Raw genomic sequence first — 25,000 nt, forward strand, 5'->3', positions numbered from 1 at the left:
TGCAAGTTTCTCCCCTTGTTCTCATCTGTGAGTTTCTCCCCTTGTTCTCGTCTGTGAGTTTCTCCCCTTGTTCTCATCTGCAAGTTTCTCCCCTTGTTCTCATCTGTGAGTTTCTCCCCTTGTTCTCGTCTGTGAGTTTCTCCCCTTGTTCTCGTCTGTGAGTTTCTCCCCTTGTTCTCATCTGCAAGTTTCTCCCCTTGTTCTCATCTGCAAGTTTCTCCCCTTGTTCTCATCTGCAAGTTTCTCCCCTTGTTCTCGTCTGTGAGTTCCTCCCCTTGTTCTCATCTGAAAGTTTCTCCCCTTGTTCTCATCTGCAAGTTTCTCCCCTTGTTCTCATCTGCAAGTTTCCCCCCTTGTTCTCATCTGCAAGTTTCGCCCCCTGTTCTCGTCTGTGAGTTTCTCCCCTTGTTCTCATCTGCAAGTTTCTCCCCTTGTTCTCATCTGCAAGTTTCTCCCCTTGTTCTCATCTGCAAGTTTCTCCCCTTGTTCTAGTCTGTGAGTTTCTCCCCTTGTTCTCGTCTGTGAGTTTCTCCCCTTGTTCTCGTCTGTGAGTTTCTCCCCTTGTTCTCATCTACAAGTTTCTCCCTTTGTTCTCATCTGTGAGTTTCTCCCCTTGTTCTCATCTGCAAGTTTCTCCCCTTGTATTTGTCTGAGAGTTTCTCCCCTTGTTTTTGTCTGTGATTTTCTCCCCTTTCTCCCCTTGTTCTCGTCTCTGAGTTTCTCCCCTTGTTTTTGTCTGTGAGTTTCTCCCCTTGTTCTCATCTGCAAGTTTCTCCCCTTGTTCTCGTCTGTGAGTTTCTCCCCTTGTTCTCATCTGCAAGTTTCTCCCCTTGTTCTCATTTGTGAGTTTCTCCCCTTGTTCTCATCTGTGAGTTTCTCCCCTTGTTCTCGTCTGCTAGTTTCTCCCCTTGTTCTCATCTGCAAGTTTTGGACTACGATTTGGGGTTAGGATAGGTATTTGGGTAGGGGTTGGGTTTATGGTTAGGCATTAGGTGAGGGTTTAGAGTTAGAGGTTGGCATTGGGGTAGGGTTTGGGTTTAGGGTTAGGCATTGGGTGAGGGTTTAGAGTTAGGGCTAGGCATTGTGCGAGGGTTTGGGTTTAGGGATAGACATTACGCCAGGGTTTGAGGGAAGCATTGAGCTAGGGCTGGACTATGATTTGGGGTTAGGCTAGACATTGGGGTAGGGTTTGGTTTTATGGTTAGGCAATGGGCTAGAATTGGGTTTAGGGTTAGGCATTGGGTGAAGGTTTAGAGTTAGGGCTAGGCATTGTGCGAGGGTTTTGGTTTAGGGATAGGCATTAGGCTAAGGCTTGAGGGTAGCATTGAGCTAGGGTTGGACTACGATTTGGGGTTAGGTTAGGCATTGGGGTAGGGTTTGGGTTTAGGGCTAGAGATTAAGCCTGGATATTGCATTACTGTTAGGCACTTGTGTAGGGTTTTGGTTTTAAAGGGACAGTCAAGTCAAAATTAAACTTTCCAGATTTTAAACAACTTTACTTATCTAATTTACCTTGTTCTATTTGTATCCTTTATTGAAGGTATACCTAGGTAGGCTCTGGAGCACGACAGAAGTCCTGCAGTCTAGCATGGGAAGAGGTGATAGTCAAAGATGCAAGGAGCAGGTCATTGTTGGATCTTAGTGAGCGGGCTGGAGTATACTTGTTTATTAGAGAGGATAGGTAGTGGGGAGCGGCGTTGGTGAGCGCTTTGTATGCAAGGGTGAGAATTTTGAATTTATTTCTGCTGTGAATGGGGAGCCAATGAAGGGACTCGCAGAGAGGTGCAGCAGATACAGAGTGACGAGAAAGGTGGATTAGCCTGGCAGAGGCATCTAGGATGGATTGAAGGGGGGAGAGGCGGGAAAGAAGAAGGCCAGTAAGTATGTTATTACAGTAGTCAAGTCGGGAAATAACAAGGGAGTGGATTATTTGCTTTGTGGTGTTAGCGCTCAGAAAAGGATGAATCTTGGAAATATTGCATAGGTGGTTGCGGCAGGATGTAGAAAGCGATTGGATGTGGGGGATGAAGGACAGATTTGAGTCAAGTGTAAATTCGAGGCAGGGGACTTGGGGTGATGGGGAAATGGTGATGCCGTCGACAGGGATAGAGAAGTCAGAAGTCGGCGTAGAACTTGAGGGGGGATTAGAAGGAGCTCAGTCTTGGACATGTTAATCTTTAGGTGGCGAGAGGCCATCTAGGAAGAGATACCAGATAAGCAGTCGCTGACATAAGAAAGGACAGAGGGAGAGAGAGCAGGGGTGGAGGGGTAGATCTGGGTGTCATCAGCATAGAGGTGATATTTGAAGCAATAACTGTTGATAAGTTTACCCAATGAAGAAATATACATGGAGAATAGTAGAGGACCCAGAACAGATTCTTGAGGTACTCCAACAGACAGAAGCATTGGAGAGGAGGAGTTGCCGGCAAATGACACAGTGAATGACCTGTGAGAAAGATAGGAGTGAATCCAAGAAAGAGCAGTGTCACCAAGGCAAAAAGAGCTAAAGGGTTTGTAGGAGGAGGAGGTAGTCAACTGTGTCGAAGGCAGCTGAGAGGTGAAGTAAGATGAGTATAGAGTAGTGGCCAATACTTTTAGCAGAGAGAAGATCGTTAGTAACCTTGGTAAGGGCAGTATCAGTTAAGCGTTTGGGACAGAATCCAGATTGCAGGGGGTCAAGCAAGGAGTTGGTGGACAGGAAGTGGGTTAGGCAATTGTAAACTAGTTTTTCAAGGAGTTTTGATGTTAGTGGAAGCAGTGATATGGGGCGGTAGTTTTCAGGATAATAAGGGTTGAGAGGATGGGTTTTTTGAGTATGGGTATGAGTGGGTATGAGGACTTTTGCGTGTTTGAAAGAAGATGAGGATGAACTGGTAGAGAGAGATAGATTGAGGATGTAAGTAAGAGTAGGAGTGAGGGTGGAAGACAGGGAGGGTATTAGATGGGAAGGGATGGGTCGAGCGGGCAGGTAGTGAGGCGTGAGGAAGATAGTAAGGAAGAAACGTCATTCTCAGTGGCTGGATGGAAGATGCAGAGGGTGGCAGAGGGAGTAACTGGGCCTGTTATTGGAATATTGCAGGTTGGTGTTGGGATGTTGCTTCAGATAGTACGTGTTTTGTTTAAAAAGTAGTCTGCCAGGTTTTGAGCACTAAAGACAGATAGGGGGTGGAGCAGGTGGGTAGATGAGAGAGTTAAAGGTGGAGAAGAGTCGTTTAGGGTTTGAGGAAAGAGTAGATATGAGAGAAGAGAAGTAGGTTTGCTTGGCTAAGTAAAGGGCAGAAGTGTATTAACAAAGGATAGTACTGGAGCATTTTTGCAAATAGCATGTATGCTGAGCATGCCAGGGCTGTAACTGACTGTGTGATGTTTTGCGCAGTTGGGGAGGGGGAAGTGTGTCTAGTGCAGAGTAGAGAGTTTTGTTATAGTGGGCTGTTGCGAGATCAGGGCAGGTTATAGTGGAAGTGTGAGGGAGGAGATCTTGAATGCTCTTTGAAAATTGGAGCAGATCCACAGGGTGTAGATTTCTACAGGTGCGGGGGCAGGATGGAGAAGTGGGTTTATCTGTTGTATTAATATTATAGGTGACCAGGTGAAGGTCTGACATGGGATAAGGGCGACAGGTTAGATCAGATATAGAGCAGAGGAAGGAAAATACCAGGTTGATGGAGTGTCCATCACGGTGAGTAGGGAATAGGGTGGATTGTGAGAGACCGAAGGAAGATGTGAGTGAAAGAAGTTTAGAGGCAGCAGGGGAAGATGGGCTGTCAATGAGAATGTTGAAGTCCCCAAGAATTAGTGTTGGTATATTTGTAGAGAGAAAGTGAGGAAGCCAGGCGACAAAGTTATCAAGGAATTGGGAGGTCGGTCCAGGAGGGCAATAGATGACACTCTGAGGGAGAGGGGGGAAAACAGGCAAATACAGTGGACTTCAAAGGAGGAGAATGAGAGAAATGGGATTGGAGGTAGGTATTGATAAGTGCAGGAGGGGGAGAGCAAGATGGAAATAAAGGAACCACAATAGCCCAGCACAGTTTGACTTTGGTAAGTGAAATGATACAAGTCACACTTGCATCTCAAGAGCACCTCCAGGTGCAATCCAAACAGACTGGAACTTCTCAGTCGCCCAGCTGATTGATTTCCGGTGGTGCACTGACCACAATCAAACTGTACTGGGCTATTGTGGTTCCTTTATTTCCATTTTTATAGGAATCTCATATCGGTGGCCATCTTGGATTTCCTTCTGAAGCAGTTTGCCCCTATATCAGTTAGCTGGACAACTGACAAGTACCAGCCTGCTCTACTAGCAACACTCTGGTGCTTCCCGTCTGTGAGTAGCCAGTTGTTATATAAATACCATTTATTATCTGAAGGTATTAGGCCATTTGGCACCTCTGTGTTCTCTTTTTTCAGCATGTATGTAAGAGTGTGTATTTGTGTGTAATATGTGTCCATGTATGTGAGTATGTATGTGTGTATGTATGTATGTATGTGTATATATGTGTGTGTATGTATGTGTACATTTGTGTGTGTGTGTATAAGTATGTATGTGTGTCTATATTTGTGTGTGTGTATATATGTGTGTGTATGTATTTGTGTGTGTATGTATGTATGTGTATGTATGTATGTATGTGTATATATGTGTGTGTATGTATGTGTACATTTGTGTGTGTGTATGTGGGTATGTGTGTCTATATTTGTGTGTGTGTATATATGTGTGTGTATGTATTTGTGTGTGTATGTATGTATGTATGTATGTATGTGTATATATATGTGTGTGTATGTATGTGTACATTTGTGTGTGTGTGTATGTGGGTATGTGTGTCTATATTTGTGTGTGTGTGTATGTATGTGTGTGTATGCGTGTATAAGTATATGTGTGTGTATGTATATTACAATGTGTATGTGTGTATAAGTATATGTGTATGTATGTAAGTGTTTGTATATAGGTGTTTATGTGTAGATGTGTATAAGTGTGCATGTACTGTACATATGTTTGTATGCATTTAAGTGTGTGTATGCGTGTATAAGTATATGTGTGTGTATAAGTATATGTGTGTATGTATGTCTGTAAGTGTGTGTATGTGTGTATAAGTATATGTGTGTATGTATGTATGTCTGTAAGTGTGTGTATGTGTGTATAAGTATATGTGTTTGTAAGTATGTATGTAAGTGTGTGTATGTGTATATATATAAATGTATGTATGTGTGTATAAGTATATGTGTGTATGTGTGAGCACGTGTGTGTAGAAAGGTGTGTGTATATGTGTATAAGTGTATGTGTGTGTATAAGTATATGTGTGTGTGGGTATGTATGTATGTAAGAGTGTGTATAAGTATATGTGTGGCTGTGGGTATATGTGAGCATATATGTGTGTGTGTGTGTATGTATGTATGTAAGTAAGTGTGTGTAAGTATATATGTGTGTGTGTGTGTATGTGAGCATATATATATATGAGAGTGCATGTATGTAAGTGTGTGTATGTGTGTATAAATATATGTGTGCATGTATGTATGTAAGTGTGTTTAAGTATGTGTGTAAGTATGTAGGTTTTTGTATGTGTGTATAAGTATATGTATATATAAGTATATGTGTGTATGTATGTATGTAAGTGTGTGCATTTGTGTATAAGTATATCTGTGTGTATGTGTGTATGCAAGTGTGTAAGTAAATGTGTGTGTGTGTGTGTGTGTGTGTGTAGGTATGTGTATAAGTGTATGTGTTTAACTAAGTATATGTGTGTATATCTATTTAGGTAAGTGTGTATAAGTATATGTGTGTGTATAAGTATATGTGTGTGTATATGTGAACATATGTGTGTGTGTATTTAAGTAAGTGTGTGTATGGGTGTTTAAGTGAATATGTGTATATGTATGTATGTATGTATGTAAGTGTGTGTATGTGTGTATAAGTATATGTGTGTGTGTATATATGAGCATATATATATATATATATATATATATATATATATATATATATATATATATATATATATATATATATGTGTGTGTGTGTGTGTGTGTGTATATATATGTAAATGTGTATATGTATGTAAGTGTGTGTATAAGTATATGTGTGTATATGTATGTAACTGTGTGTATGTGTATAAGTATATGTGTGTGTATAAGTATATGTGTGTACTGTGTATATGTATGTAACTGCGTGTATGTGTATAAGTATATGTGTGTGTATAAGTATATGTGTGTATGTATGTAAGCGTGTGCATGTGTGTATAATTATATGTGTGTGTATATACAGTATGTAAGTGTGTGCATGTGTATATAAGTGTGTGTGTGTATAAGTATATGTGTGTGTGTATATTTAAGTGTGTGCATGTGTATATAAGTATATGTGTGTATAAGTATATGTGTATGTATGTAAGTGTGTGTATGTGTGTATAAGTATATGTGTGTGTATGTATGTAAGTGTGTGCATGTGTGTATAAGTATATGTGTGTGTATAAATATATGTGTGCATGTATGTAAGTGTGTGCATGTATATATCTATGTATGTAAGTGTGTGCATGTGTGTATAAGTATATGTGTGTGTATAAATATATGTGTGTGTATAAATATATGTGTGTGTATAAGTATATGTGTGTGTATAAATATATGTGTGCATGTATGTAAGTGTGTGCATGTATATATCTATGTATGTAAGTGTGTGCATGTGTGTATAAGTATATGTGTGTGTATAAATATATGTGTGTGTATAAATATATGTGTGTGTATAAGTATATGTGTGTGTATAAATATATGTGTGCATGTATGTAAGTGTGTGCATGTATATATCTATGTATGTAAGTGTGTGCATGTGTGTATAAGTATATGTGTGTGTATAAATATATGTATGTAAGTGTGTGTAAATGGGTGATTATTTGTGCGTGCATGTGTATGTACAGGGAGTGCAGAATTATTAGGCAAGTTGTATTTTTGAGGATTAATTTTATTATTGAACAACAACCATGTTCTCAATGAACCCAAAAAACTCATTAATATCAAAGCTGAATAGTTTTGGAAGTAGTTTTTAGTTTGTTTTTAGTTATAGCTATTTTAGGGGGATATCTGTGTGTGCAGGTGACTATTACTGTGCATAATTATTAGGCAACTTAACAAAAAACAAATATATACCCATTTCAATTATTTATTTTTATCAGTGAAACCAATATAACATCTCAACATTCACAAATATACATTTCTGACATTCAAAAACAAAACAAAAACAAATCAGTGACCAATATGGCCACCTTTCTTTGCAAGGACACTCAAAAGCCTGCCATCCATGGATTCTGTCAGTGTTTTGATCTGTTCACCATCAACATTGCGTGCAGCAGCAACCACAGCCTCCCAGACACTGTTCAGAGAGGTGTACTGTTTTCCCTCCTTGTAAATCTCACATTTGATGATGGACCACAGGTTCTCAATGGGGTTCAGATCAGGTGAACAAGGAGGCCATGTCATTAGATTTTCTTCTTTTATACCCTTTCTTGCCAGCCACGCTGTGGAGTACTTGGACGCGTGTGATGGAGCATTGTCCTGCATGAAAATCATGTTTTTCTTGAAGGATGCAGACTTCTTCCTGTACCACTGCTTGAAGAAGGTGTCTTCCAGAAACTGGCAGTAGGACTGGGAGTTGAGCTTGACTCCATCCTCAACCCAAAAAGGCCCCACAAGCTCATCTTTGATGATACCAGCCCAAACCAGTACTCCACCTCCACCTTGCTGGCGTCTGAGTCGGACTGGAGCTCTCTGCCCTTTACCAATCCAGCCACGGGCCCATCCATCTGGCCAATCAAGACTCACTCTCATTTCATCAGTCCATAAAACCTTAGAAAAATCAGTCTTGAGATATTTCTTGGCCCAGTCTTGACGTTTCAGCTTGTGTGTCTTGTTCAGTGGTGGTCGTCTTTCAGCCTTTCTTACCTTGGCCATGTCTCTGAGTATTGCACACCTTGTGCTTTTGGGCACTCCAGTGATGTTGCAGCTCTGAAATATGGCCAAACTGGTGGCAAGTGGCATCTTGGCAGCTGCACGCTTGACTTTTCTCAGTTCATGGGCAGTTATTTTGCGCCTTGGTTTTTCCACACGCTTCTTGCGACCCTGTTGACTATTTTGAATGAAACGCTTGATTGTTCGATGATCACGCTTCAGAAGCTTTGCAATTTTAAGAGTGCTGTATCCCTCTGCAAGATATCTCACTATTTTTTACTTTTCTGAGCCTGTCAAGTCCTTCTTTTGACCCATTTTGCCAAAGGAAAGGAAGTTGCCTAATAATTATGCACACCTGATATAGGGTGTTGATGTCATTAGACCACACCCCTTCTCATTACAGAGATGCACATCACCTAGTATGCTTAATTGGTAGTAGGCTTTCAAGCCTATACAGCTTGGAGTAAGACAACATGAATAAAGAGGATGATGTGGTCAAAATACTAATTTGCCTAATAATTCTGCACTCCCTGTATAGTTGTGCATGTATATATCTAGGTATGTAAGTGTGTGCATGTGTGTATAAGTATATGTGTGCATAAGTAAATGTGTGTGTATAAGTATATGTGTGTGTATATATAAGTGTGTGCATGTGTATATAAGTATATGTGTGAGTATAAGTATATGTGTGTATGTATGTAAGTATGTGCCTGTGTGTATAAGTATATGTGTGTGTATATATAAGTGTGTGCATGTGTATATAAGTATATGTGTGTGTATAAGTATATGTGTGTATAAGTAAATGTGTGTGTGTGCATGTGTGTATAAGTATATGTGTGTATATATGTGTGTGTGTGCATGTGTGTATAAGTATATGTGTGTATATGTGTATAAGTATATATGTGTGTATAAGTATATGTGTGTATGTATGTACGTTTGTGCATGTGTGTATAAGTATATGAGTGTGTGTATGTAAGTGTGTGCATGTGTGTATAAGTATATGTGTGTGTATAAATATATGTGTGTACGTATGTGTGTGTAAATGGGTGATTTTTTGTGCGTGCATGTGTATGTATAGTTGTGCATGTACCTATCTATGTATGTAAGTGTGTGCATGTGTGTATAAGTATATGTGTGTGTATAAATATATGTGTGTATGTATGTAAGTGTGTGCATGTATATATCTATGTATGTAAGTGTGTGCATGTGTGTATAAGTATATGTGTGTGTATAAATATATGTATGTAAGTGTGTGTAAATGGGTGATTATTTGTGCGTGCATGTGTATTTATAGTTGTGCATGTATATATCTATGTATGTAAGTGTGTGCATGTGTGTATAAGTATATGTGTGCATAAGTAAATGTGTGTGTATAAGTATATGTGTGTGTATTAATATATGTGTGTATGTACGTATGTGTGTGTAAATGGGTGATTATTTGTGCGTGCATGTGTATTTATAGTTGTGCATGTATATATCTATGTATGTAAGTGTGTGCATGTGTGTATAAGTATATGTGTGCATAAGTAAATGTGTGTGTATAAGTATATGTGTGTGTATTAATATATGTGTGTATGTACGTATGTGTGTGTAAATGGGTGATTATTTGTGCGTGCATGTGTATGTATAGTTGTGCATGTATATATCTATGTATGTAAGTGTGTGCATGTGTGTATAAGTATATGTGTGCATAAGTAAATGTGTGTGTATAAGTATATGTGTGTGTATTAATATATGTGTGTATGTACGTATGTGTGTGTAAATGGGTGATTATTTGTGCGTGCATGTGTATGTATAGTTGTGCATGTACATATCTATGTATGTAAGTGTTTGTGTGTTAATATGTGTGTTGCTGTTAGTTCCTGATATGATGTTACACAAATATATTGCTTCTACAATGTAAAGGGGCAGTGTAAGGTATACAGATGGGCCTATGGTGCAAACAGGCGCATATAACCACTTGCCTGATGTATATATATTCACTTAGTAGCATTCACAGCGAGCTGTGCAAATAAACATGTAGTATCATTTACTCCCTCGGTGTCACATCCCAGACTACAATTAAAGGTAGCCCTGCTATGAACCCGCTCTAAGAGCTCCCTTACGGGAGATAATTCACGCGGTGTCAGCCGCTGGGAATGCCTAATATTTCATGGACGGCCCACGGCCGCTGTACTCTTCAGCCTTAACAGGTTAAAGCGAAAGGCAGCGAGGGACTGATTTCCAGAGATGGGCGGTGAGGGAAACCTGTCTGATCATTTACCAAATATCCATTTACGTGGAAGAGCATCTGTCACCGGTTTAGTGCACAGAGCAATTCTCTAGGTGCAAATATTCAGGCAGAATGAGAGCAGGGCTCACAGGATGATTATTTGTCAGTGCTGTGAGTAGACTTGGAAATGAGAACAAGAGGCTGAGCAGGGCAGAATGCGAGAGTCCACCAGACTGTCCTTGTGAGTGCAGAGCCGAGGTGGTCGCACAAGCTCAGGATTTGCATAAGGAAGCACCATAAATAGCTCATTTACATGATTAGCAGAATAAATGGACCTTCTGTTGTGTATCTGTTGACAAGATCTGTGTTTCTCTGCTACCTGCACATGTAATGCAGCAGGGGAACCTCACATCAGATGGGAAATAAACATTCATTTCCATGTTACTACATCCCGACTGCATATTAGCTGCTCAGCCAACTGGAGCTGTTAGAACCTCCTGAGATAGCAGATTTTACTTTAGCATCATGAGTTTGTGGGATTGTAACTAACAATAAATCACACCCTTAAACAGTTATAAAGAGATGCAGAACTGTCGCCCTCGTGAGAAATTATACAGGAGACTGTGATGATTGTCAGGAATGGGAGATTTAGTGCAGAGGTTTTTCCTTCTTTCAGACGTTTAATTGTCAGAGGAGCAAATCTGGCAGCTTCTGGTGCATTAAATTAATGATCAAAACAAATAATCAAAAAATGTAGAAAAAACTTGGCGTCAAATTAACCAGTTGTGGTTACTATAGTTGTTTTTATGGCCTCACTGATATACAGTTAATGTGTAACTAAAGAACCACAGTGCTAATCAAACACAGCAGGTTCCCTTAAAGCTCCCTCCTGTCTCTTCAGATCATTTGTTTATACTTAATCCAGTGCTGCTGATTCATTAAAGCTCCCTCCAGCTTCTACAGCTTTAGCTGACTCACCAGCCTCTGCAGCCTCACTAGTCCCTAAGTAATTCAGTGCTGCTGATTCACTAAAGCTCCCTCTGGCCTCTACAGCTTTAGCTGACTCACCAGCCTCTGCAGCCTCACTAGTCCTTAAGTAATTCAGTGCTGCTGATTCATTAAAGCTCCCTCCAGCCTCTACAGCTTTAGCTGACTCACCAGCCTCTGCAGCCTCACTAGTCCCTAAGTAATCCAGTGCTGCTGATTCATTAAAGCTCCCTCCAGCCTCTACAGCTTTAGCTGACTCACCAGTCTCTGCAGCCTCACTAGTCCCTAAGTAATTCAGTGCTGCTGATTCACTAAAGCTCCCTCCAGCCTCTACAGCTTTAGCTGACTCACCAGTCTCTGCAGCCTCACTAGTCCCTAAGTAATTCAGTGCTGCTGATTCACTAAAGCTCCCTCTGGCCTCTACAGCTTTAGCTGACTCACCAGCCTCTGCAGCCTCACTAGTCCCTAAGTAATCCAGTGCTGCTGATTCATTAAAGCTCCCTCCAGCCTCTACAGCTTTAGCTGACTCACCAGCCTCTGCAGCCTCACTAGTCCCTAAGTAATCCAGTGCTGCTGATTCATTAAAGCTCCCTCCAGCCTCTACAGCTTTAGCTGACTCACCAGTCTCTGCAGCCTCACTAGTCCCTAAGTAATTCAGTGCTGCTGATTCACTAAAGCTCCCTCCAGCCTCTACAGCTTTAGCTGACTCACCAGTCTCTGCAGCCTCACTAGTCCCTAAGTAATTCAGTGCTGCTGATTCACTAAAGCTCCCTCTGGCCTCTACAGCTTTAGCTGACTCACCAGCCTCTGCAGCCTCACTAGTCCCTAAGTAATCCAGTGCTGCTGATTCATTAAAGCTCCCTCCAGCCTCTACAGCTTTAACTGACTCACCAGCCTCTGCAGCCTCACTAGTCCCTAAGTAATTCAGTGCTGCTGATTCACTAAAGCTCCCTCTGGCCTCTACAGCTTTAACTGACTCACCAGTCTCTGCAGCCTCACTAGTCCCTAAGTAATTCAGTGCTGCTGATTCACTAAAGCTCCCTCTGGCCTCTACAGCTTTAGCTGACTCACCAGCCTCTGCAGCCTCACTAGTCCTTAAGTAATTCAGTGCTGCTGATTCATTAAAGCTCCCTCCAGCCTCTACAGCTTTAACTGACTCACCAGCCTCTGCAGCCTCACTAGTCTAATTAATTCAGTGCTGCTGATTCACTAAAGCTCCATCCAGCCTCTACAGCTTTAGCTGACTCACCAGCCTCTGCAGCCTCACTAGTCCTTAAGTAATTCAGTGCAGCTGATTCACTAAAGCTCCCTCTGGCCTCTACAGCTTTAACTGACTCACCAGCCTCTGCAGCCTCACTGGTCCCTAAGTAATTCAGTGCTGCTGATTCACTAAAGCTCCCTCTGGCCTCTACAGCTTTAGCTGACTCACCAGCCTCTGCAGCCTCACTAGTCCCTAAGTAATTCAGTGCAGCTGATTCACTAAAGCTCCCTCCAGCCTCTACAGCTTTAGCTGACTCACCAGCCTCTGCAGCCTCACTAGTCCTTAAGTAATTCAGTGCTGCTGATTCATTAAAGCTCCCTCCAGCCTCTACAGCTTTAGCTGACTCACCAGCCTCTGCAGCCTCACTAGTCCCTAAGTAATTCAGTGCAGCTGATTCACTAAAGCTCCCTCTGGCCTCTACAGCTTTAACTGACTCACAAACCTCTGCAGCCTCACTAGTCCCTAAGTAATCCAGTGCTGCTGATTCATTAAAGCTCCCTCCAGCCTCTACAGCTTTAACTGACTCACCAGCCTCTGCAGCCTCACTGGTCCCTAAGTAATCCAGTGCTGCTGATTCACTAAAGCTCCCTCCAGCCTCTACAGCTTTAACTGACTCACCAGCCTCTGCAGCCTCACTAGTCTCTAATTAATTCAGTGCAGCTGATTCACTAAAGCTCCCTCTGGCCTCTACAGCATTAACTGACTCACCAGCCTCTGCAGCCTCACTAGTCTAATTAATTCAGTGCTGCTGATTCACTAAAGCTCCCTCCAGCCTCTACAGCTTTAACTGACTCACTAGCCTCTGCAGCCTCACTAGTCCTTAAGTAATTCAGTGCTGCTGATTCACTAAAGCTCCCTCCAGCCTCTACAGCTTTAGCTGACTCACCAGCCTCTGCAGCCTCACTGGTCCTTAAGTAATTCAGTGCAGCTGATTCACTAAAGCTCCCTCTGGCCTCTACAGCTTTAACTGACTCACCAGCCTCTGCAGCCTCACTGTTCCCTAAGTAATTCAGTGCTGCTGATTCACTAAAGCTCCCTCCAGCCTCTACAGCTTTAACTGACTCACCAGCCTCTGCAGCCTCACTAGTCCCTAAGTAATTCAGTGCAGCTGATTCACTAAAGCTCCCTCTGGCCTCTACAGCTTTAACTGACTCACCAGCCTCTGCAGCCTCACTGGTCCCTAAGTAATTCAGTGCAGCTGATTCACTAAAGCTCCCTCCAGCCTCTACAGCTTTAACTGACTCACCAGCCTCTGCAGCCTCACTGGTCCTTAAGTAATTCAGTGCAGCTGATTCACTAAAGCTCCCTCTGGCCTCTACAGCTTTAACTGACTCACCAGTCTCTGCAGCCTCACTGGTCCTTAAGTAATTCAGTGCTGCTGATTCACTAAAGCTCCCTCTGGCCTCTACAGCTTTGGCTGACTCACCAGCCTCTGCAGCCTCACTAGTCCTTAAGTAATTCAGTGCTGCGGATTCACTAAAGCTCCCTCTGGCCTCTACAGCTTTAGCTGACTCACCAGCCTCTGCAGCCTCACTAGTCCTTAAGTAATTCAGTGCTGCTGATTCACTAAAGCTCCCTCCAGCCTCTACAGCTTTAACTGACTCACCAGCCTCTGCAGCCTCACTAGTCCCTAAGTAATTCAGTGCAGCTGATTCACTAAAGCTCCCTCTGGCCTCTACAGCTTTAGCTGACTCACCAGCCTCTGCAGCCTCACTAGTCCTTAAGTAATTCAGTGCTGCGGATTCACTAAAGCTCCCTCTGGACTCTACAGCTTTAGCTGACTCACCAGCCTCTGCAGCCTCACTAGTCCTTAAGTAATTCAGTGCTGCTGATTCACTAAAGCTCCCTCTGGCCTCTACAGCTTTAGCTGACTCACCAGCCTCTGCAGCCTCACTAGTCCTTAAGTAATTCAGTGCTGCGGATTCACTAAAGCTCCCTCTGGCCTCTACAGCTTTAACTGACTCACCAGCCTCTGCAGCCTCACTAGTCCTTAAGTAATTCAGTGCAACTGATTCACTAAAGCTCCCTCTGGCCTCTACAGCTTTAACTGACTCACCAGCCTCTGCAGCCTCACTAGTCCTTAAGTAATTCAGTGCAACTGATTCACTAAAGCTCCCTCTGGCCTCTACAGCTTTAGCTGACTCACCAGCCTCTGCAGCCTCACTAGTCCTTAAGTAATTCAGTGCTGCTGATTCACTAAAGCTCCCTCTGGCCTCTACAGCTTTAACTGACTCACCAGCCTCTGCAGCCTCACTGGTCCTTAAGTAATTCAGTGCTGCTGATTCACTAAAGCTCCCTCTGGCCTCTACAGCTTTAACTGACTCACCAGCCTCTGCAGCCTCACTAGTCTCTAATTAATTCAGTGCAGCTGATTCCCTAAAGCTCCCTCCAGCCTCTACAGCTTTAGCTGACTCACCAGCCTCTGCAGCCTCACTAGTCCTTAAGTAATCCAGTGCTGCTGATTCATTAAAGCTCCCTCCAGCCTCTACAGCTTTAGCTGACTCACCAGCCTCTGCAGCCTCACTAGTCCCTAAGTAATCCAGTGCTGCTGATTCATTAAAGCTCCCTCCAGCCTCTACAGCTTTAGCTGACTCACCAGCCTCTGCAGCCTCACTAGTCCTTAAGTAATTCAGTGCTGCTGATTCATTAAAGCTCCCTCCAGCCTCTACAGCTTTAGCTGACTCACCAGCCTCTGCAGCCTCACTAGTCTCTAATTAATTCAGTGCAGCTGATTCACTAAAGCTCCCTCTGGCCTCTACAGCTTTAGCTGACTCACCAGCCTCTGCAGCCTCACTGGTCCTTAAGTAATTCAGTGCTGCTGATTCACTAAAGCTCCCTCTGGCCTCTACAGCTTTAGCTGACTCACCAGTGTTTGCATCCTTCATTACCTTTTTGTTATAAAACTAAAATATTCTTGCTAAGATAACAGACAGAAAGACAAATTGTTATTGCAGAAGGCAGCTAATGGGCTTATTTACCCTAGAAATGGGATAACACCTAAATAACTTAAATGCATTTGGTGACTGCTTTATTGTAAGAAAATGTACCAGCCTCACTGAGAGTCTGTTCCACATACTGTATCTACTACCCCATTATTCAATGCCAAATCAGGGCATGCTGTTAACCCATTGGCTGCAGCACAGTATTGGTTGGTGTGAAAGGGTTTGTCACATCACTAATAAACAACAAGTGATACGCACCTTCCTGTGTCCTCATGTAAACAATACAACACAATGTGACACATTCTTACAGAAACTAGAGAAGCTACAAATTAATAACACACAAAAGGGATCATTCATTATTCAGCTCCTATTTGCAGTGGACAATAAATCATGTAAAGACATTATTAAAACGTATGCTATGTGCTGCGCTGCTGAATAATGAATTGCGGCATCCCAGGCTGTGCTTGGGGTCTGCCGTGCACTGCTTTGTCCCTCTGTAGCAAACTACAGGCGCTTGCTTAGTGTTGTGCTCCAGCCGCTCAGCACTGAAGCTCTCTGCATCATATGCTGATCTGACGCAAAACTATATTATCATCTTTTATTATATCACTAGATTGTATGATTCTTAGTGTATACCATTAGATTGTAAGCTCTCCGGAACAGCGTCTTCATTATACCACTAGACTGTAAGCTCCTAATGCCATGGCCTCCCAATACACCATTAGATTGTAAGCTCTCCGGAACAGCGTCTTCATTATACCACTAGACTGTAAGCTCCTAATGCCATGGCCTCCCAATACACCATTAGATTGTAAGCTCTCCGGAACAGCGTCTTCATTATACCACTAGACTGTAAGCTCCAAATGCCATGGCCTCCCAATATACCATTAGATTGTAAGCTCTCCGGAACAGCGTCTTCATTATACCACTAGACTGTAAGCTCCTAATGCCATGGTCTCCCAATATACCACTAGACTGTAAGCTCCTAATGCCATGGTCTCCCAATATACCACTAGACTGTAAGCTCCTAATGCCATGGCCTCCCAATATACCATTAGATTATAAGCTCCTAATGCAAGGGCCTCCTATTATACCATTAGATTGTAAGCTCTCCGGAACAGCGTCTTCATTATACCACTAGACTGTAAGCTCCTAATGCCATGACCTCCCAATATACCATTAGATTGTAAGCTCCTAATGCAAGGGCCTCCTATTATACCAATAGATTGTAAGCTCTCCGGAACAGCGTCTTCATTATACCACTAGACTGTAAGCTCCTAATGCCATGGCCTACCAATATACCATTAGATTGTAAGCTCCTAATGCAAGGGCCTCCTATTATACCATTAGATTGCAAGCTCCTAATAACAGGGTCTCCTATTATACCATTAGATTGTAAGCTCCTAATAACAGGGTCCCCTATTTTACCACTAGATTGTAAGCTCCTAATAACAAGGTCACCTATTATACCATTAGATTGTAAGCTCCTAATAACAGGGTCTCCTATTATACCATTAGATTGTAAGCTCCTAATAACAGGGTCTCCTAATATACCATTAGATTGTAAGCTCCTAATAACAGGGCCTCCTATTATACCATTAGATTGTAAGCTCCTAATAACAGGGCCTACTATTATACCGTTAGATTGTAAGCTCCTAATAACAGGGCCTCCTATTATACCATTAGATTGTAAGATCCTAATAACAGGGTCTCCTATTATACCATTAGATTGTAAGCTCCTAATAACAGGGTCTCCTATTATACCATTAGATTGTAAGCTCCTAATAACAAGGTCACCTATTATACCATTATATTGTAAGCTCCTAATAACAGGGTCTCCTATTATACCATTATATTGTAAGCTCCTAATAACAGGGTCTCCTATTATACCATTAGATTATAAGCTCCTAATAACAGGGTCTCCTAATATAACACTAGATTGTAAGCTCCTTATAACAAGGTCACTTATTATACCATTATATTGTAAGCTCCTAATAACAAGGTCACCTATTATACCATTATATTGTAAGCTCCTAATAACAGGGTCTCCTATTATACCATTATATTGTAAGCTCCTAATAACAGGGTCTCCTATTATACCATTAGATTATAAGCTCCTAATAACAGGGTCTCCTAATATAACACTAGATTGTAAGCTCCTTATAACAAGGTCACTTATTATACCATTATATTGTAAGCTCCTAATAACAGGGTCTCCTATTATACCATTATATTGTAAGCTCCTAATAACAGGGTCTCATATTATACCATTATATTGTAAGCTCCTAATAACAGGGTCTCCTATTATACCATTAGATTGTAAGCTCCTAATAACAGGGTCTCCTATTATACCATTAGATTGTAAGCTCCTAATAACAGGGTCTCCTATTATACCATTAGATTATAAGCTCCTAATAACAGGGTCTCCTTTTCTACCATTAGATTGTAAGATCCTAATAACAGGGTCCCCTATTATACCACTAGATAGTAAGCTCCTAATAACAGGGTCTCCTAATATACCATTAGATTGTAAGCTCCTAATAACAGGGCCTCCTATTATACCATTAGATTGTAAGCTCCTAATAACAGGGCCTACTATTATACCGTTAGATTGTAAGCTCCTAATAACAGGGCCTCCTATTATACCATTAGATTGTAAGATCCTAATAACAGGGTCTCCTATTATACCATTAGATTGTAAGCTCCTAATAACAGGGTCTCCTATTATACCATTAGATTGTAAGCTCCTAATAACAAGGTCACCTATTATACCATTATATTGTAAGCTCCTAATAACAGGGTCTCCTATTATACCATTATATTGTAAGCTCCTAATAACAGGGTCTCCTATTATACCATTAGATTATAAGCTCCTAATAACAGGGTCTCCTAATATAACACTAGATTGTAAGCTCCTTATAACAAGGTCACTTATTATACCATTATATTGTAAGCTCCTAATAACAAGGTCACCTATTATACCATTATATTGTAAGCTCCTAATAACAGGGTCTCCTATTATACCATTATATTGTAAGCTCCTAATAACAGGGTCTCCTATTATACCATTAGATTATAAGCTCCTAATAACAGGGTCTCCTAATATAACACTAGATTGTAAGCTCCTTATAACAAGGTCACTTATTATACCATTATATTGTAAGCTCCTAATAACAGGGTCTCCTATTATACCATTATATTGTAAGCTCCTAATAACAGGGTCTCATATTATACCATTATATTGTAAGCTCCTAATAACAGGGTCTCCTATTATACCATTAGATTGTAAGCTCCTAATAACAGGGTCTCCTATTATACCATTAGATTGTAAGCTCCTAATAACAGGGTCTCCTATTATACCATTAGATTATAAGCTCCTAATAACAGGGTCTCCTTTTCTACCATTAGATTGTAAGATCCTAATAACAGGGTCCCCTATTATACCACTAGATAGTAAGCTCCTAATAACAGGGTCTCCTATTATACCATTAGATTGTAAGCTCCTAATAACAAGGTCACCAATTATACCATTAGATTGTAAGCTCCTAATAACAGGGTCTCCTATTATACCACTAGATAGTAAGCTCCTAATGACAGGGTCTCCTATTATACCACTAGATAGTAAGCTCCTAATAACAGGGTCTCCTATTATACCATTAGATTGTAAGCTCCTAATAACAGGGTCTCCAATTATACCACTAGATAGTAAGCTCCTAATAACAGGGCCTCCTATTATACCATTATATTGTAAGCTCCTAACAAGGTCACCGATTATACCATTAGATTGTAAGCTCCTAATAACAGGGTCTCCAATTATACCACTAGATAGTAAGCTCCTAATAACAGGGTCTCCTATTATACCATTAGATTGTAAGCTCCTAATAACAAGGTCACCTATTATACCATTATATTGTAAGCTCCTAATAACAGGGTCTCCTATTATACCATTATATTGTAAGCTCCTAATAACAGGGTCTCCTATTATACCATTAGATTATAAGCTCCTAATAACAGGGTCTCCTAATATAACACTAGATTGTAAGCTCCTTATAACAAGGTCACTTATTATACCATTATATTGTAAGCTCCTAATAACAGGGTCTCCTATTATACCATTATATTGTAAGCTCCTAATAACAGGGTCTCCTATTATACCATTATATTGTAAGCTCCTAATAACAGGGTCTCCTATTATACCATTAGATTGTAAGCTCCTAATAACAGGGTCTCCTATTATACCATTAGATTGTAAGCTCCTAATAACAGGGTCTCCTATTATACCATTAGATTATAAGCTCCTAATAACAGGGTCTCCTTTTCTACCATTAGATTGTAAGCTCCTAATAACAGGGTCCCCTATTATACCACTAGATAGTAAGCTCCTAATAACAGGGTCTCCTATTATACCATTAGATTGTAAGCTCCTAATAACAAGGTCACCAATTATACCATTAGATTGTAAGCTCCTAATAACAGGGTCTCCTATTATACCACTAGATAGTAAGCTCCTAATGACAGGGTCTCCTATTATACCACTAGATAGTAAGCTCCTAATAACAGGGTCTCCTATTATACCGTTAGATTGTAAGCTCCTTATAACAGGGCCTCCTATTATACCATTATATTGTAAGCTCCTAATAACAAGGTCACCGATTATACCATTAGATTGTAAGCTCCTAATAACAGGGTCTCCTATTATACCACTAGATTGTAAGCTCCTAATAACAAGGTCACCTATTATACCATTAGATTGTAAGCTCCTAATAATAGGGCCTCCTATTATACCATTAGATTGTAAGCTCCTAATAACAGGGTCTCCTATTATACCATTATATTGTAAGCTCCTAATAACAGGGTCTCCTATTATACCATTATATTGTAAGCTCCTAATAACAGGGTCTCCTATTATACCATTATATTGTAAGCTCCTAATAACAGGGTCTCCTATTATACCATTATATTGTAAGCTCCTAATAACAGGGTCTCCTATTATACCATTATATTGTAAGCTCTTAATAACAGGGTCTCCTATCATACCATTTTATTGTAAGCTCCTAATAACAGGGCCTCCTATTATACCACTAGATTGTAAGCGCCTAATAATAGGGCCTCCTATTATGCCACTAGATTGTAAGCTCCTAATAACAGGGCCTCCTATTATACCATTAGATTGTAAGCTCCTTATAACAGGATCCCCTATTATACCATTAGATTGTAAGCTCCTTATAACAGGGCCTCCTATTATGCCATTAGATTGTAAGCTCCTTATAACAGGATCCCCTATTATACCATTAGATTGTAAGCTCCTTGTAACAGGGCCTCCTATTATGCCATTAGATTGTAAGCTCCTTATAACAGGATCCCCTATTATACCGTTAGATTGTAAGCTCCTTATAACAGGGCCTCCTATTATACCATTAGATTGTAAGCTCCTTATAACAGGATCCCCTATTATACCATTAGATTGTAAGCTCCTTATAACAGGGCCTCCTATTATACCATTAGATTGTAAGCTCCTAATAACAGGGCCTCCTATTATACCATTAGATTGTAAGCTCCTTATAACAGGATCCCCTATTATACCATTAGATTGTAAGCTCCTAATAACAGGATCCCCTATTATACCGTTAGATGGTAAGCTCCTTATAACAGGGCCTCCTATTATACCATTAGATTGTAAGCTCCTAATAACAGGGCCTCCTATTATACCATTAGATTGTAAGCTCCTTATAACAGGATCCCCTATTATACCGTTAGATTGTAAGCTCCTTATAACAGGGCCTCCTATTATACCATTAGATTATAAGCTCCTAATAACAGGGTCTCCTTTTCTACCATTAGATTGTAAGCTCCTAATAACAGGGTCCCCTATTATACCACTAGATAGTAAGCTCCTAATAACAGGGTCTCCTAATATACCATTAGATTGTAAGCTCCTAGTAACAAGGTCACTGATTATACCATTAGATTGTAAGCTCCTAATAACAGGGTCTCCTATTATACCACTAGATAGTAAACTCCTAATAACAGGGTCTCCTATTATACCACTAGATAGTAAGCTCCTAATAACAGGGTCTCCTATTATACCGTTAGATTGTAAGCTCCTTATAACAGGGCCTCCTATTATACCATTAGATTGTAAGCTCCTAATAACAAGGTCACCGATTATACCATTAGTTTGTAAGCTCCTAATAACAGGGTCTCCTATTATACCACTAGATAGTAAGCTCCTAATAACAGGGTCTCCTATTATACCATTATATTGTAAGCTCCTAATAACAGGGTCTCCTATTATACCATTAGATTGTAAGCTCCTAATAACAGGGTCTCCTATTATACCATTATATTGTAAGCTCCTAATAACAGGGTCTCCTATTATACCACTAGATTGTAAGCTCCTAATAACAGGGTCTTCTATTATACCATTAGATTGTAAGCTCTGAATAAGAGGGTCTCCTATTATACCATTAGATTGTAAGCTCCTAATAACAGGGTCTACTATTATACCATTAGATTGTAAGCTCCTAATAACAAGGTCACCTATTATACCATTAGATTGTAAGCTCCTAATAATAGGGCCTCCTATTATACCATTAGATTGTAAGCTCCTAATAACAGGGTCTCCTATTATACCATTATATTGTAAGCTCTTAATAACAGGGTCTCCTATCATACCATTATATTGTAAGCTCCTAATAACAGGGCCTCCTTATATACCACTAGATTTTAAGCTCCTAATAATAGGGCCTCCTATTATACCACTAGATTGTAAGCTCCTAATAACAGGGCCTCCTATTATACCATTAGATTGTAAGCTCCTTATAACAGGATCCCCTATTATACCATTAGATTGTAAGCTCCTTATAACAGGGCCTACTATTATACCATTAGATTGTAAGCTCCTTATAACAGGATCCCCTATTATACCGTTAGATTGTAAGCTCCTTATAACAGGGCCTCCTATTATATCATTAGATTGTAAGCTCCTAATAACAGGGCCTCCTATTATACCATTAGATTGTAAGCTCCTTATAACAGGATCCCCTATTATACCATTAGATTGTAAGCTCCTTATAACAGGGCCTCCTTTTATACCATTAGATTGTAAGCTCCTTATAACAGGATCCCCTATTATACCGTTAGATTGTAAGCTCCTTATAACAGGGCCTCCTATTATACCATTAGATTGTAAGCTCCTTATAAATGGATCCCCTATTATACCATTACATTGTAAGCTCCTAATAACAGGGCCTCCTATTATACCATTAGATTGTAAGCTCCTTATAACAGGATCCCCAATTGTACTGTTTGATTGTAAGCTTCTTATAACATTGCCTCCTATTATACCATTAGATAGTAAGCTCCTAATAACAGGGTCTCCTATTATACCACTAGATTGTAAACTCCTAATAACAGGGTCTCCAATCAAACCATTACATTGTAAGCTCCTAATAACAGGATCTCCTATTATACCACTAGATTGTAAGCTCCTAATAACAGGGTCTCCAATCATACCATTACATTGAAAGCTCCTAATAACAGGATCTCCTATTATACCACTAGATTGTAAGCTCCTAATACCAGGGTCGCCTATTATACCACTAGATTGTAAGCTCCTAATAACAGGGTCTCCAATCATACCATTACATTGTAAGCTCCTAATAACAGGGTCTCCTATTATACCACTAGATTGTAAGATCCTAATACCAGGGTCTCCAATCATACCATTACATTGTAAGCTCCTAATAACAGGGTCTCCTATTATAACACTAGATTGTAAGCTCCTAATAACAGGGTCTCCAATCATACCATTACATTGTATGCTCCTAATAACAGGATCTCCTATTATACCACTAGATTGTAAGCTCCTAATAACATGGTCTCCTATCATACCATTAGATTGTAAGCTCCTAATAATAGGACCTCATATTATACCACTAGAATGTAAGCTCCTAATAACAGGGTCTCCTATTATACCACTAGATTGTAAGCTCCTAATAACAGGGTCTCCTATTATACCACTAGATTGTAAGCTCCTAATAACAGGGTCTCCTATTATACCACTAGATTGTAAGCTCCTAATACCAGGGTCGCCTATTATACCACTAGATTGTAAGCTCCTAATAACAGGGTCTCCTATTATACCACTAGATTGTAAGCTCCTAATACCAGGGTCGCCTATTATACCACTAGATTTTAAGCTCCTAATAACAGGGTCGCCTATTATACCACTAGATTGTAAGCTCCTAATAACAGGGTCTCCTATTATACCATTACATTGTAAGCTCCTAATAACAGGATCTCCTATTATACCACTAGATTGTAAGCTCCTAATAACAGGGTCTCCTATTATACCACTAGATTGTAAGCTCCTAATACCAGGGTCGCCTATTATACCACTAGATTGTAAGCTCCTAATAACAGGGTCTCCTATTATACCATTAGATTGTAAGCTCCTAATAACAGGGCCTCCTATTATACCGTTAGATTGTAAGCTCCTTATAACAGGATCCCCTATTATACCACTAGATTGTAAGCTCATAATAACAGGGTCTCCTATTATACCACTAGATTGTAAGCTCCTAATATCAGGGTCTCCTATTATACCATTATATTGTAAGCTCCTAATAACAGGGTCTCCTATTATACCACTAGATTGTAAGCTCCTAATAACAGGGTCTCCTATTATACCACTAGATTGTAAGCTCCTAATAACAGGGTCTCCTATTATACCATTAGATTGTAAGCTCCTAATAACAGGGTCTCCTATTATACCACTAGATTGTAAGATCCTAATAACAGGGTCTCCTATTATACCATTAGATTGTAAGCTCCTAATAACAAGGTCACTTATTATACCATTATATTGTAAGCTCCTAATAACAGGGCCTCCTATTATATTATTAGATTGTAAGCTCCTAATACCAGGGTCTCCTTTTCTACCATTAGATTGTAAGCTCCTAATAACAGTGTCTCCTATTATACCATTAGATTGTAAGCTCCTAATAACAGGGTCTCCTATTATACCATTAGATTGTAAGCTCCTAATGCAAGGTCCTCCAATTTTACCATTAGATTGTAACTTCCTAATAACAGGGCCTCTTATTATACCACTAGATTGTAAGCTCCTAATAACAGGGTCTCCTATTATACCACTAGATTGTAAGCTCCTAATAACAGGGTCTCCTATTATACCACTAGATTGTAAGCTCCTAATAACAGGGTCTCCTATTATACCATTAGATTGTAAGCTCCTAATAACAGGGTCTCCTATTATACCACTAGATTGTAAGCTCCTAATAACAGGGTCTCCTATTATACCATTAGATTGTAAGCTCCTAATAACAAGGTCACTTATTATACCATTATATTGTAAGCTCCTAATAACAGGGCCTCCTATTATACCACTAGATTGTAAGCTCCTAATAACAGGGTCTCCTATTATACCACTAGATTGTAAGCTCCTAATAACAGGGTCTCCTATTATACCATTAGATTGTAAGCTCCTAATAACAAGGTCACTTATTATACCATTATATTGTAAGCTCCTAATAACAGGGCCTCCTATTATATTATTAGATTGTAAGCTCCTAATACCAGGGTCTCCTTTTCTACCATTAGATTGTAAGCTCCTAATAACAGTGTCTCCTATTATACCATTAGATTGTAAGC

The sequence above is a fragment of the Bombina bombina genome, chromosome 10, assembly GCF_027579735.1.
Source record: "Bombina bombina isolate aBomBom1 chromosome 10, aBomBom1.pri, whole genome shotgun sequence".
NCBI classification, from domain to species: Eukaryota; Metazoa; Chordata; class Amphibia; order Anura; family Bombinatoridae; genus Bombina; species Bombina bombina.